The sequence below is a fragment of the Bufo bufo genome, chromosome 1 (assembly GCF_905171765.1).
Source record: "Bufo bufo chromosome 1, aBufBuf1.1, whole genome shotgun sequence".
Taxonomy (NCBI): Eukaryota; Metazoa; Chordata; class Amphibia; order Anura; family Bufonidae; genus Bufo; species Bufo bufo.
Genome location: NC_053389.1, coordinates 814555602 through 814570650, shown reverse-complemented (window position 1 = coordinate 814570650; position 15049 = coordinate 814555602). Strand labels below are relative to the sequence as shown.

The 15049-nt window shown below is 43.8% G+C and overlaps 1 protein-coding gene across 2 annotated transcripts in view; it reads left to right on the top strand.

Moving 5' to 3' along the window:
* PLD2 (phospholipase D2) overlaps positions 1-15049 on the top strand; it is a 115959-nt gene that overhangs the window by 21647 nt on the left and 79263 nt on the right. The window contains exon 1 of one of the 2 annotated variants that reach the window (XM_040415267.1): positions 12146-12240. The exons of the other annotated variant lie outside the window; for it this stretch is intronic. The gene's annotated coding sequence lies outside the window, so the exon portion shown is untranslated. Of the gene's footprint in view, positions 1-12145; positions 12241-15049 lie in introns of those variants that run through there. 2 annotated transcript variants of the gene reach the window in all.

Here is a 15049-nt window from a genome sequence, read left to right as displayed (position 1 = left end):
TCATGGTGTAGTAGTGTATACACCGGATCTGGGCTGTGTGTATATACAGGTCATGGTGTAGTAGTGTATATACCGGATCTGGTCTATGTGTATATACAGGTCATGGTGTAGTAGTGTATATACCGGATCTGGGCTGTGTGTATATACAGGTCATGGTGTAGTAGTGTATATACTGGATCTGTGCTGTGTGTATATACATGTCATGGTGTAGTAGTGTATATACTGGATCTGGACTGTGTGTATATACAGGTCATGGTGTAGTAGTGTATATACCGGATCTGGGCTGTGTGTATATACATGTCATGGTGTAGTAGTGTATATACTGGATCTGGGCTGTGTGTATATACATGTCATGGTGTAGTAGTGTATATACTGGATCTGGGCTGTGTGTATATACATGTCATGGTGTAGTAGTGTATATACTGGATCTGGGCTGTGTGTATATACAGGTCATGGTGTAGTAGTGTATATAATGGATCTGGACTGTGTATATACATGTCATGGTGTAGTAGTGTATATACTGGATCTGGGCTGTGTGTATATACAGGTCATGGTGTAGTAGTGTATATAATGGATCTGGACTGTGTATATACAGGTCATGGTGTAGTAGTGTATATACCGGATCTGGGCTGTGTGTATATACAGGTCATGGTGTAGTAGTGTATACACTGGGTCTGTGCTGTGTGTATATACATGTCATGGTGTAGTAGTGTATATACTGGATCTGGGCTGTGTGTATATACAGGTCATGGTGTAGTAGTGTATATACTGGATCTGGGCTGTGTGTATATACATGTCATGGTGTAGTAGTGTATATACCGGATCTGGGCTGTGTGTATATACAGGTCATGGTGTAGTAGTGTATATACTGGATCTGGGCTGTGTATATACATGTCATGGTGTAGTAGTGTATATACTGGATCTGGGCTGTGTGTATATACAGGTCATGGTGTAGTAGTGTATATACTGGATCTGGGCTGTGTGTATATACATGTCATGGTGTAGTAGTGTATATACTGGATCTGGGCTGTGTGTATATACAGGTCATGGTGTAGTAGTGTATATACTGGATCTGGGCTGTGTGTATATACAGGTCATGGTGTAGTAGTGTATATACTGGATCTGGGCTGTGTGTATATACAGGTCATGGTGTAGTAGTGTATATACTGGATCTGGGCTGTGTATATACATGTCATGGTGTAGTAGTGTATATACCGGATCTGTGCTGTGTGTATATACAGGTCATGGTGTAGTAGTGTATATACTGGATCTGGGCTGTGTGTATATACATGTCATGGTGTAGTAGTGTATATACTGGATCTGGGCTGTGTGTATATACATGTCATGGTGTAGTAGTGTATATACTGGATCTGGGCTGTGTGTATATACAGGTCATGGTGTAGTAGTGTATATACCGGATCTGGGCTGTGTGTATATACAGGTCATGGTGTAGTAGTGTATATACTGGATCTGGGCTGTGTGTATATACATGTCATGGTGTAGTAGTGTATATACCGGATCTGGGCTGTGTGTATATACATGTCATGGTGTAGTAGTGTATATACCGGATCTGGGCTGTGTGTATATACATGTCATGGTGTAGTAGTGTATATACTGGATCTGGGCTGTGTGTATATACATGTCATGGTGTAGTAGTGTATATACTGGATCTGGACTGTGTGTATATACATGTCATGGTGTAGTAGTGTATATACTGGTTCTGGGCTGTGTGTATATACATGTCATGGTGTAGTAGTGTATATACTGGATCTGGGCTGTGTGTATATACATGTCATGGTGTAGTAGTGTATATACTGGATCTGGGCTGTGTGTATATACAGGTCATGGTGTAGTAGTGTATATACCGGATCTGGGCTGTATGTATATACAGGTCATGGTGTAGTAGTGTATATACTGGATCTGGGCTGTGTGTATATACATGTCATGGTGTAGTAGTGTATATACTGGATCTGGGCTGTGTGTATATACAGGTCATGGTGTAGTAGTGTATATACTGGATCTGGGCTGTGTGTATATACAGGTCCTGGTGTAGTTCTGTATATACCGGATCTGTGCTGTGTGTATATACATGTCATGGTGTAGTAGTGTATATACCGGATCTGGGCTGTGTGTATATACAGGTCATGGTGTAGTAGTGTATATACTGGATCTGGACTGTGTGTATATACTAGGGTTGTTGCGGGTATCGAAATTTCGATACCCAATCGATACTTTTGTCCCGGTATCGATACGATACCGGGATTTCCGTTTTTTCGATACTGGGCTGCGCTTCTGCGCAGTCTAGTATCTCTGAACATGAGCGCGCTGCTATCGGCGCGCTCATGTTCTCTCTCAGCAGCACGGGGAGAAGGAAGCTGTCCTCCCTCCCCCTGTGCCGCTGCCACCAATGAGAAGAGAGGGGCGGAGGAGGGGCGGCAATGAGAAGAGAGGGGCGGAGGAGGGGCGGCAATGAGAAGAGAGGGGCGGAGGAGGGGCGGGCGCACTGCGCCACCAATGATAGGATTACTATCGGAGCGATGGGAGGAGACATCAGCTTCACTAGTGGGCGTTCCTTTTCCCTGCGCTGCGATTGGACAGCGCTACAGCCAGGGAGAAGGAACGCCCACTAGTGAAACTGATGTCTCCTCCCATCGCTCCGATAGTAATCAGCAGCATGTGGAGCAGGAGAGGAGACAGTAATGGGGCACTGCGGGCGAACGGAGCGGCGCCCAGGACTAAATGGTGAGTGCTGAGACATCGCTGGGCGCCGCTCTGTGTGGCCTAATAGTGAAAGTCTGGACTCATATACAGTAGTCAGTCTTTAACACATACAGGAGGCGGGTGCCGGCAGCAGAATCGCATTGCCGGCACCCTGCCCCTGACAGGGAGCTGCGATCAGCGGCAGTTAACTGCCGCTGATCTGCTAGTACCCGCCTCCTGTATAAAGGGGTAAAATCATTGGTGGTGCAGTGTGCCCCCCCCCTCAATCCCCCCATCCCATTAAAATCATTGGTGGCACAGTGCGCCGGCCCCTCTCAACCCTCCAGTATTAAAATCATTGGTGGCAGTGGCCACAGGGACCTCTCCACTCCCCCTCATTGGTGGTGCAGTGGCAGCTTCTGATTGGAGCCCCAGCTGTGTAAGCCTGGGGCTCCGATCGGTTACCATGGCAGCCAGGACGCTACAGAAGCCCTGGTTGCCATGGTAACATCCCTGATGCTGTGTGCACAAAGCACAGAGCAGCAGGGACAGTGTGGAGTCCTATTCACCCTGATAGAGATCTATCAGGGTGAATAGGACAAGGGATGAAAGATCCCAGGTTCTAGCCCCTAAGGGGGGAAATAGTTATTAAATAAAAAGTGAAAAAAAAAAAACACTAAAATATGAAGTATAAATCACCCCCCTTTTCCCAATTTCACATATAAAATATATAAATAAACATATTACATCGCCACGTCAGAAAAGTCCAAACTATTAAAATATAAAAAAAAATCTAGGTGGTGAATGCCGGAACAGAAAAAATAAAATAAAAACTGCGCGATTCGCCATTTTTAAAAATGAGGAATGCACGTGGCTTTTTTTGTTTATTTTTTTCGCGTGGTATCGAATGGTATCGAGTATCGCAATACTTTTTCATGGTATCGAAACCGAATCAAAAATTTGGTATCGCAACAACTCTAGTATATACATGTCATGGTGTAGTAGTGTATATACCGGATCTGGGCTGTGTGTATATACATGTCATGGTGTAGTAGTGTATATACTGGATCTGGGCTGTGTGTATATACAGGTCATGGTGTAGTAGTGTATATACTGGATCTGTGCTGTGTGTATATACAGGTCATGGTGTAGTAGTGTATATACCGGATCTGGGCTGTGTGTATATACATGTCATGGTGTAGTAGTGTATATACTGGATCTGGGCTGTGTGTATATACATGTCATGGTGTAGTAGTGTATATACCGGATCTGTGCTGTGTGTATATACAGGTCATGGTGTAGTAGTGTATATACTGGATCTGGGCTGTGTGTATATACATGTCATGGTGTAGTAGTGTATATACTGGATCTGGGCTGTGTGTATATACATGTCATGGTGTAGTAGTGTATATACTGGATCTGTGCTGTGTGTATATACATGTCATGGTGTAGTAGTGTATATACTGGATCTGGGCTGTGTGTATATACATGTCATGGTGTAGTAGTGTATATACCGGATCTGGGCTGTGTGTATATACATGTCATGGTGTAGTAGTGTATATACCGGATCTGGGCTGTGTGTATATACATGTCATGGTGTAGTAGTGTATATACTGGGTCTGTGCTGTGTGTATATACATGTCATGGTGTAGTAGTGTATATACCGGATCTGGGCTGTGTGTATATACATGTCATGGTGTAGTAGTGTATATACCGGATCTGGGCTGTGTGTATATACATGTCATGGTGTAGTAGTGTATATACTGGATCTGGGCTGTGTGTATATACAGGTCATGGTGTAGTAGTGTATATACTGGATCTGGGCTGTGTATATATACATGTCATGGTGTAGTAGTGTATATACTGGATCTGGGCTGTGTGTATATACATGTCATGGTGTAGTAGTGTATATACTGGATCTGGACTGTGTGTATATACATGTCATGGTGTAGTAGGGTATATACTGGTTCTGGGCTGTGTGTATATACAGGTCATGGTGTAGTAGTGTATATACCGGATCTGTGCTGTGTGTATATACAGGTCATGGTGTAGTAGTGTATATACTGGATCTGGGCTGTGTGTATATACATGTCATGGTGTAGTAGTGTATATACTGGATCTGGGCTGTGTGTATATACATGTCATGGTGTAGTAGTGTATATACTGGATCTGGGCTGTGTGTATATACATGTCATGGTGTAGTAGTGTATATACCGGATCTGGGCTGTGTGTATATACATGTCATGGTGTAGTAGTGTATATACTGGATCTGGGCTGTGTGTATATACATGTCATGGTGTAGTAGTGTATATACCGGATCTGGGCTGTGTGTATATACATGTCATGGTGTATTGCTGTATATACTGGATCTGGGCTGTGTGTATATACATGTCATGGTGTAGTAGTGTATATACTGGATCTGGACTGTGTGTATATACATGTCATGGTGTAGTAGTGTATATACTGTATCTGGGCTGTGTGTATATACATGTCATGGTGTAGTAGTGTATATACTGGATCTGGGCTGTGTATATATACATGTCATGGTGTAGTAGTGTATATACTGGATCTGGGCTGTGTGTATATACAGGTCATGGTGTAGTAGTGTATATACTGGATCTGGGCTGTGTGTATATACATGTCATGGTGTAGTAGTGTATATACTGGATCTGGGCTGTGTATATATACATGTCATGGTGTAGTAGTGTATATACTGGATCTGGGCTGTGTGTATATACAGGTCATGGTGTAGTAGTGTATATACTGGATCTGTGCTGTGTGTATATGCATGTCATGGTGTAGTAGTGTATATACTGGATCTGGGCTGTGTGTATACACTGCGTGCAGAATTATTAGGCAAATGAGTATTTTGACCACATCATCCTCTTTATGCATGTTGTCTTACTCCAAGCTGTATAGGCTCGAAAGCCTACTACCAATTAAGCATATTAGGTGATGTGCATCTCTGTAATGAGAAGGGGTGTGGTCTAATGACATCAACACCCTATATTAGGTGTGCATAATTATCAGGCAACTTCCTTTCCTTTGGCAAAATGGGTCAAAAGAAGGACTTGACAGGCTCAGAAAAGTCAAAAATAGTGAGATATCTTGCAGAGGGATGCAGCACTCTTAAGATTGCAAAGCTTCTGAAGCGTGATCATCGAACAATCAAGCGTTTCATTCAAAATAGTCAACAGGGTCGCAAGAAGCGTGTGGAAAAACCAAGGCGCAAAATAACTGCCCATGAACTGAGAAAAGTCAAGCGTGCAGCTGCCAAGATGCCACTTGCCACCAGTTTGGCCATATTTCAGAGCTGCAACATCACTGGAGTGCCCAAAAGCACAAGGTGTGCAATACTCAGAGACATGGCCAAGGTAAGAAAGGCTGAAAGACGACCACCACTGAACAAGACACACAAGCTGAAACGTCAAGACTGGGCCAAGAAATATCTCAAGACTGATTTTTCTAAGGTTTTATGGACTGATGAAATGAGAGTGAGTCTTGATGGGCCAGATGGATGGGCCCGTGGCTGGATTGGTAAAGGGCAGAGAGCTCCAGTCCGACTCAGACGCCAGCAAGGTGGAGGTGGAGTACTGGTTTGGGCTGGTATCCTCAAAGATGAGCTTGTGGGGCCTTTTCGGGTTGAGGATGGAGTCAAGCTCAACTCCCAGTCCTACTGCCAGTTTCTGGAAGACACCTTCTTCAAGCAGTGGTACAGGAAGAAGTCTGCATCCTTCAAGAAAAACATGATTTTCATGCAGGACAATGCTCCATCACACGCGTCCAAGTACTCCACAGCGTGGCTGGCAAGAAAGGGTATAAAAGAAGAAAATCTAATGACATTGCCTCCTTGTTCACCTGATCTGAACCCCATTGAGAACCTGTGGTCCATCATCAAATGTGAGATTTACAAGGAGGGAAAACAGTACACCTCTCTGAACAGTGTCTGGGAGGCTGTGGTTGATGCTGCACGCAATGTTGATGGTGAACAGATCAAAACACTGACAGAATCCATGGATGGCAGGCTTTTGAGTGTCCTTGCAAAGAAAGGTGGCTATATTGGTCACTGATTTGTTTTTGTTTTGTTTTTGAATGTCAGAAATGTATATTTGTGAATGTTGAGATGTTATATTGGTTTCACTGGTAAAAATAAATAATTGAAATGGGTATATATTTGTTTTTTGTTAAGTTGCCTAATAATTATGCACAGTAATAGTCACCTGCACACACAGATATCCCCCTAAAATAGCTAAAACTAAAAACAAACTAAAAACTACTTCCAAAAATATTCAGCTTTGATATTAATGAGTTTTTTGGGTTCATTGAGAAAATGGTTGTTGTTCAATAATAAAATTAATCCTCAAAAATACAACTTGCCTAATAATTCTGCACTCCCTGTATACAGGTCATGGTGTAGTAGTGTATATACCGGATCTGGGCTGTGTGTATATACATGTCATGGTGTAGTAGTGTATATACTGGATCTGGGCTGTGTGTATATACATGTCATGGTGTAGTAGTGTATATACTGGATCTGGGATCTGTGTATATACATGTCATGGTGTAGTAGTGTATATACTGGATCTGGGCTGTGTGTATATACATGTCATGGTGTAGTAGTGTATATACTGGATCTGGGCTGTGTGTATATACATGTCATGGTGTAGTAGTGTATATACTGGATCTGGGATCTGTGTATATACATGTCATGGTGTAGTACTGTATATACTGGATCTGGGCTGTGTGTATATACATGTCATGGTGTAGTAGTGTATATACTGTATCTGTGCTGTGTGTATATACATGTCATGGTGTAGTAGTGTATATACTGGATCTGGGCTGTGTGTATATACATGTCATGGTGTAGTAGTGTATATACTGGATCTGGGCTGTGTGTATATACATGTCATGGTGTAGTAGTGTATATACTGGATCTGGACTGTGTGTATATACATGTCATGGTGTAGTAGTGTATATACTGGATCTGGGCTGTGTGTATATACAGGTCATGGTGTAGTAGTGTATATACTGGATCTGGGCTGTGTGTATATACAGGTCATGGTGTAGTAGTGTATATACCGGATCTGGACTGTGTGTATATACAGGTCATGGTGTAGTAGTGTATATACTGGATCTGGACTGTGTGTATATACATGTCATGGTGTAGTAGTGTATATACAGGATCTGGGCTGTGTGTATATACATGTCATGGTGTAGTAGTGTATATACCGGATCTGGGCTGTGTGTATATACATGTCATGTGTAGTAGTGTATATACTGGATCTGGGCTGTCTGTATATACATGTCATGTGTAGTAGTGTATATACCGGATCTGGGCTGTGTGTATATACATGTCATGGTGTAGTAGTGTATATACTGGATCTGGGCTGTGTGTATATACATGTCATGGTGTAGTAGTGTATATACCGGATCTGGGCTGTGTGTATATACATGTCATGGTGTAGTAGTGTATATACTGGATCTGGGCTGTGTGTATATACATGTCATGGTGTAGTAGTGTATATACTGGATCTGGGCTGTGTGTATATACAGGTCATGGTGTAGTAGTGTATATACCGGATCTGGGCTGTGTGTATATACAGGTCATGGTGTAGTAGTGTATATACTGGATCTGGGCTGTGTGTATATACAGGTCATGGTGTAGTAGTGTATATACTGGATCTGGGCTGTGTGTATATACATGTCATGGTGTAGTAGTGTATATACTGGATCTGGGCTGTGTGTATATACATGTCATGGTGTAGTAGTGTATATACTGGATCTGGGCTGTGTGTATATACATGTCATGGTGTAGTAGTGTATATACTGGATCTGGGCTGTGTGTATATACAGGTCATGGTGTAGTAGTGTATATACAGGATCTGGGCTGTGTGTATATACAGGTCATGGTGTAGTAGTGTATATACTGGATCTGGGCTGTGTGTATATACAGGTCATGGTGTAGTAGTGTATATACTGGATCTGTGCTGTGTGTATATACAGGTCATGGTGTAGTAGTGTATATACCGGATCTGGGCTGTGTGTATATACATGTCATGGTGTAGTAGTGTATATACTGGATCTGGGCTGTGTGTATATACATGTCATGGTGTAGTAGTGTATATACTGGATCTGGGCTGTGTGTATATACAGGTCATGGTGTAGTAGTGTATATACTGGATCTGGGCTGTGTATATACATGTCATGGTGTAGTAGTGTATATACTGGATCTGGACTGTGTGTATATACATGTCATGGTGTAGTAGTGTATATACAGGATCTGGGCTGTGTGTATATACATGTCATGGTGTAGTAGTGTATATACCGGATCTGGGCTGTGTGTATATTCAGGTCATGGTGTAGTAGTGTATATACTGGATCTGGGCTGTGTGTATATACATGTCATGGTGTAGTAGTGTATATACCGGATCTGGGCTGTGTGTATATACAGGTCATGGTGTAGTAGGGTATATACCAGATCTGGGCTGTGTGTATATACAGGTCATGGTGTAGTAGTGTATATACCGGATCTGGGCTGTGTGTATATACATGTCATGGTGTAGTAGTGTATATACCGGATCTGGGCTGTGTGTATATACATGTCATGGTGTAGTAGTGTATATACTGAGTCTGGGCTGTGTGTATATACAGGTCATGGTGTAGTAGTGTATATACTGGATCTGTGCTGTCTGTATATACAGGTCATGGTGTAGTAGTGTATATACCGGATCTGGGCTGTGTGTATATACATGTCATGGTGTAGTAGTGTATATACTGGATCTGTGCTGTCTGTATATACAGGTCATGGTGTAGTAGTGTATATACTGGATCTGGGCTGTGTGTATATACATGTCATGGTGTAGTAGTGTATATACTGGATCTGGACTGTGTATATATACATGTCATGGTGTAGTAGTGTATATACCGGATCTGGACTGTGTATATATACATGTCATGGTGTAGTAGTGTATATACCGGATCTGGACTGTGTGTATATACATGTCATGGTGTAGTAGTGTATATACTGGATCTGGGCTGTGTGTATATACAGGTCATGGTGTAGTAGTGTATATACTGGATCTGGGATCTGTGTATATGCATGTCATGGTGTAGTAGTGTATATACTGTATCTGGGCTGTGTGTATATACATGTCATGGTGTAGTAGTGTATATACCGGATCTGGACTGTGTGTATATACATGTCATGGTGTAGTAGTGTATATACCGGATCTGGGCTGTGTGTATATACATGTCATGGTGTAGTAGTGTATATACTGGATCTGGGCTGTGTGTATATACATGTCATGGTGTAGTAGTGTATATACAGGATCTGGGCTGTGTGTATATACATGTCATGGTGTAGTAGTGTATATACCGGATCTGGGCTGTGTGTATATACAGGTCATGGTGTAGTAGTGTATATACTGGATCTGGGCTGTGTGTATATACATGTCATGGTGTAGTAGTGTATATACCGGATCTGGGCTGTGTGTATATACAGGTCATGGTGTAGTAGTGTGTATACCGGATCTGTGCTGTGTGTATATACATGTCATGGTGTAGTAGTGTGTATACCGGATCTGTGCTGTGTGTATATACATGTCATGGTGTAGTAGTGTATATACCGGATCTGGACTGTGTGTATATACATGTCATGGTGTAGTAGTGTATATACCGGATCTGGACTGTGTGTATATATAGTCCTGATCAAAAGTTTAAGACCACTTGAAAAATGGCAGTAAATCCTATGTATCATGGCTGGATCTTAACAAGGTTCCAAGTAGAGCTTCGACATGCAATAAGAAGAAATGGGAGGAGACAAAGCATTTTTGGAGCATTCAATTTAATGAAAACAACTAATAAACTGAAACAGGCTGTTTTTCAGCTGATCAAAATTTTAGGACCAGACCTCCAAAAAAAACCTTTCCAAACATGAGCTCAGTAATGAGTAGCTCCGCCGTTATTGTTTCGGCAGCTTGATGCTAGCGTTTCCATGAGGTGAGTGGGAACATTTCTCCAAGCGGTGAAGACGGCTGCACGAAGGCCATCTACTGTCTGGAACTGTTGTCCATTTTTGTAAACTCCCCTTGCCATCCATCCCGAAAGGTTCTCAATTGGATTTAGATCAGGGGAACACGCAGGATGGGCCAAAAGAGTGATGTTCTTTTCCTGGAAGACTCGCTCTATCCAATCGGTGCTGCCATTTTCAGACTGTACTCACCCCCCTTCAGGCCCCTCTGTGCCCTTACTGCAGACTGCTAGCAATTTATTCATAACTTCTAGCAGGAGTAATAAATGAAGGTGAATAAGTGAAGGGCGGTCAGTGTTCCCTCCACGGGCTGGTAGGTAATGGTGCTCCTGGTGTTGGTCCTCTGAGTCTCCACATTATGTATGATGGCAGCAGGCGCTCTCCATCCCTCCTGTGAACTCTGATGCGGCCATTATTATCACCAGGCAGGACCCGCTTTCATCACTGAACACTGTTGTCCACCATTCCTGCCTCCCCAGTGGGCTCTGCTGGGACACCAGTGCGGGCGTCCTCGATGATGAGAGGTCAGTGGAAGTGAAGCGACTGCAGTGTGTGAATAAAGTCCTGCTTCTAGTACCAGGGATGGTCAATCTGTGGCCTTCCAGCTGTTGCAAAACTACAACTCTCAGCATTTCCTAATAGCTGTAGGCTGTCCAGGCATACTGGGAGTTGTAACTTTGCAACAGCTGGAGGGCCGCAGGTTGACCATCCCATGTGGTCACTGCAGGGACTACTGCAGAAGCAACTTGTGACCCCGTGTCTGTCCTTTCAGATACAGCAGCCATCTTGGCGATCATCTGTCTGTCTTGACCGTCCAGAACCCCCTCCACATGTGTGAGCGCCCCCCTCTGACCACTGTCCGCACTACAGAGACTTCTCTTCCAACTCTTGACGGCTGGACCATAGAGCTTCTCGAAAGTCTCACTATTCGTCTCTTTTCTGTAAATTGCACAAATGGTGGAAGGATCCATCTGGTGAACGCAGAGACACTTCACCAACACCCAGTCAGCAGTAACATACAGATGTAGTAGAGTTAACACTCGTGCTTTATGAAATGTGTTATCTAAACTAAATGCGTTAAGCAAACACCTTCAATCGCTTTTGTTTCAAGATAACACGATGCGTTAAGAGTTTGAGTGTTAACCCTGCTACATCTGTAGTCTATGAGACTGAAAAGAGACGTCTGTCCAGTCCAGCCTGTTCTCCTGCACGTTGATCCAGAGGAAGACAAAAATCCCTTCTTGTCTTTACTCGGTCTAGTCGTTCTTTTTCCGGCGGGCTATACGGTAACTGTGTTTTCTGCCTTGTAGTCACTAGTTCAGCTCTGCTCCATCTGCACATGTGGTGGTGAAGTCATGTGTGATGTAGTGTGGGCACTCCAGGCTCTTCCTCTCCTCGCCCTGTCTGGGCGTTGCTGGATGTCACAGGGAGGGGCGGCTTTAGAGCTCACAGGACGATGGAGGTTCTCGGGATGGAGGAGCAGTGACACGAAGTGAAGGACTACATCAGAGGTGACTAGTGCTAGGCCCAGATGTGCGGAGAGGGGTGTCAGAGTCTGCACGGGCGGGTGTGCGGACTGTGGGGTGCCATCAATACTGCACTGCAGAGTGCTGCACTCTATGGAGACTGCGCAGGAGTAGCAGAGTTAGATCTAGTGTAGGGTGATGTAGTGGCGGTAATGTGATCTGCACAGGAGTAGCAGAGTTAGATCTCGTGTAGGGTGATGTAGTGGCGGTAATGTGATCTGCACAGGAGTAGCAGAGTTAGATATAGTGTAGGGTGATGTAGTGGAGGTGATGTGATCTGCACAGGAGTAGCAGAGTTAGATATCGTGTAGGGTGATGTAGTGGCGGTAATGTGATCTGCACAGGAGTAGCAGAGTTAGATCTAGTGTAGGGTGATGTAGTGGCGGTAATGTGATCTGCACAGGAGTAGCAGAGTTAGATATAGTGTAGGGTGATGTAGTGGAGGTGATGTGTACAGTACAGGAGTAGCAGAGAGATCTGTGTAAAGTAGATGGTTGTACTGGAGGGAATGGTTTCAGTAATTGGTGCAGGAACAGCATCTGTGATGTGATCATTGCAAACCCTTGCAGATAACTCTGCTATTCCTGCACCAAAACATCAGTGATGTAATCCACGCAGGAATAGCAGATAGTGGAACATCAGTGTATAGTATAGGAATAGCAGAGCAGGATATAATGGTCTGAGATGTAGTGTATGTCATATAATAAATGTAGGAATAGCAGAGCTGGATGTAATGCTTAGTTGTTATTGTAATGTAACCAGTGCAGGAGTAGCAGAGTTGTTTGCACTGTAGAGAGAGCAATGCAGGTATAGCAGAGCTGGATTTGGTGCTCTGCAGTGTAGTGTGTATGATGTGAGTAGTGCAGGTATAGCAGAGCTGGATATCGTAGTCTGCAGTGTAGTGTCAGTGATCAGTGCAGATATAGCAGAGCTGAATATAGTGGTCTGCAGTGTAGTGCCCTTGATGTGAGCAGTGCAGGAATAGAAGAGCTGGATATAGTGATCTGCAGTGTAGTGTCTGTGATCAGTGCAGATATAGCAGAGCTGGATGTAGTGCCCTTGATGTGAGCAGTGCAGGTATAGAAGAGCTGGATATAGTGGTCTGCAGTGTAGGGTCTATGATATGAACAATGCAGATATAGCAGAGCTGGATATAGTGATCTGCAGTGTAGTGTCTGTGATCAGTGCAGATATAGCAGAGCTGGATGTAGTGCCCTTGATGTGAGCAGTGCAGGTATAGAAGAGCTGGATATAGTGGTCTGCAGTGTAGGGTCTATGATATGAACAATGCAGATATAGCAGAGCTGGATATAGTGATCTGCAGTGTAGTGTCTGTGATCAGTGCAGATATAGCAGAGCTGGATGTAGTGCCCTTGATGTGAGCAGTGCAGGTATAGAAGAGCTGGATATAGTGGTCTGCAGTGTAGGGTCTATGATATGAACAATGCAGATATAGCAGAGCTGGATATAGTGATCTGCAGTGTAGTGTCTGTGATCAGTGCAGATATAGCAGAGCTGGATGTAGTGCCCTTGATGTGAGCAGTGCAGGTATAGAAGAGCTGGATATAGTGGTCTGCAGTGTAGGGTCTATGATATGAACAATGCAGATATAGCAGAGCTGGATATAGTGATCTGCAGTGTAGTGTCTGTGATCAGTGCAGATATAGCAGAGCTGGATGTAGTGCCCTTGATGTGAGCAGTGCAGGTATAGAAGAGCTGGATATAGTGGTCTGCAGTGTAGGGTCTATGATATGAACAATGCAGATATAGCAGAGCTGGATATAGTGATCTGCAGTGTAGTGTCTGTGATCAGTGCAGATATAGCAGAGCTGGATGTAGTGCCCTTGATGTGAGCAGTGCAGGTATAGAAGAGCTGGATATAGTGGTCTGCAGTGTAGGGTCTATGATATGAACAATGCAGATATAGCAGAGCTGGATATAGTGATCTGCAGTGTAGTGTCTGTGATCAGTGCAGATATAGCAGAGCTGGATGTAGTGCCCTTGATGTGAGCAGTGCAGGTATAGCAGAGCTGGATATAGTGGTCTGCAGTGTAGGGTCTATGATATGAACAATGCAGATATAGCAGAGCTGGATATAGTGATCTGCAGTGTAGTGTCAGTGATCAGTGCAGGAATAGCAGAGCTTAATATAGTGATCTGCAGTGTGGTGTCTGTGATCAGTGCAGATATAGCAGTGCTGGATGTAGTGCCCTTGATGTGAGCAGTGCAGGTATAGCAGAGCTGTGGTGTGCAGTGTAATGTCTATTATATGATCAGTGCAGTAGTAGCAGAGCAGTGGAGGTAGCTGTAGTATCAGTGCTTGACTGTAGAAGTTGCGTTCGTGGTTTGTAATATTATCAGCACAGGAATAGTATATATTATTCTAATAGCAGGCTGTATATATTGGTTTGGTGTAGTGTTGGTGATGCATTGTTGTTCCTCTACACGAGGTATATCTGACCCTCCACTGCTGTAATCTGCATGAGGCGGGAATGAAGCGGAGTCTGTTACGTGTGTGCGGTCTGACAATATACCCCGTCACTGTACAGACTTTCCATTATTCATGTAGTGCTGCCACACCTGTGCCTGGTTTAACCCTTTACTGCCAGAGCCCGGCCCGTCCTCCAGGAGGGGGCGTGGTAGTTTAGGTCCATGCAGGTCTGGACTGATGTACATGTTCTCTAGGCTAGTCTATGCCAGCTGAGGCTTCTACACTGCATTCAGAAGTTCTCCACACCCGTTCACTTCTCTCACATTTTGTTATGTTCCTCCTTGTGCTAAAACAAAAAAATCA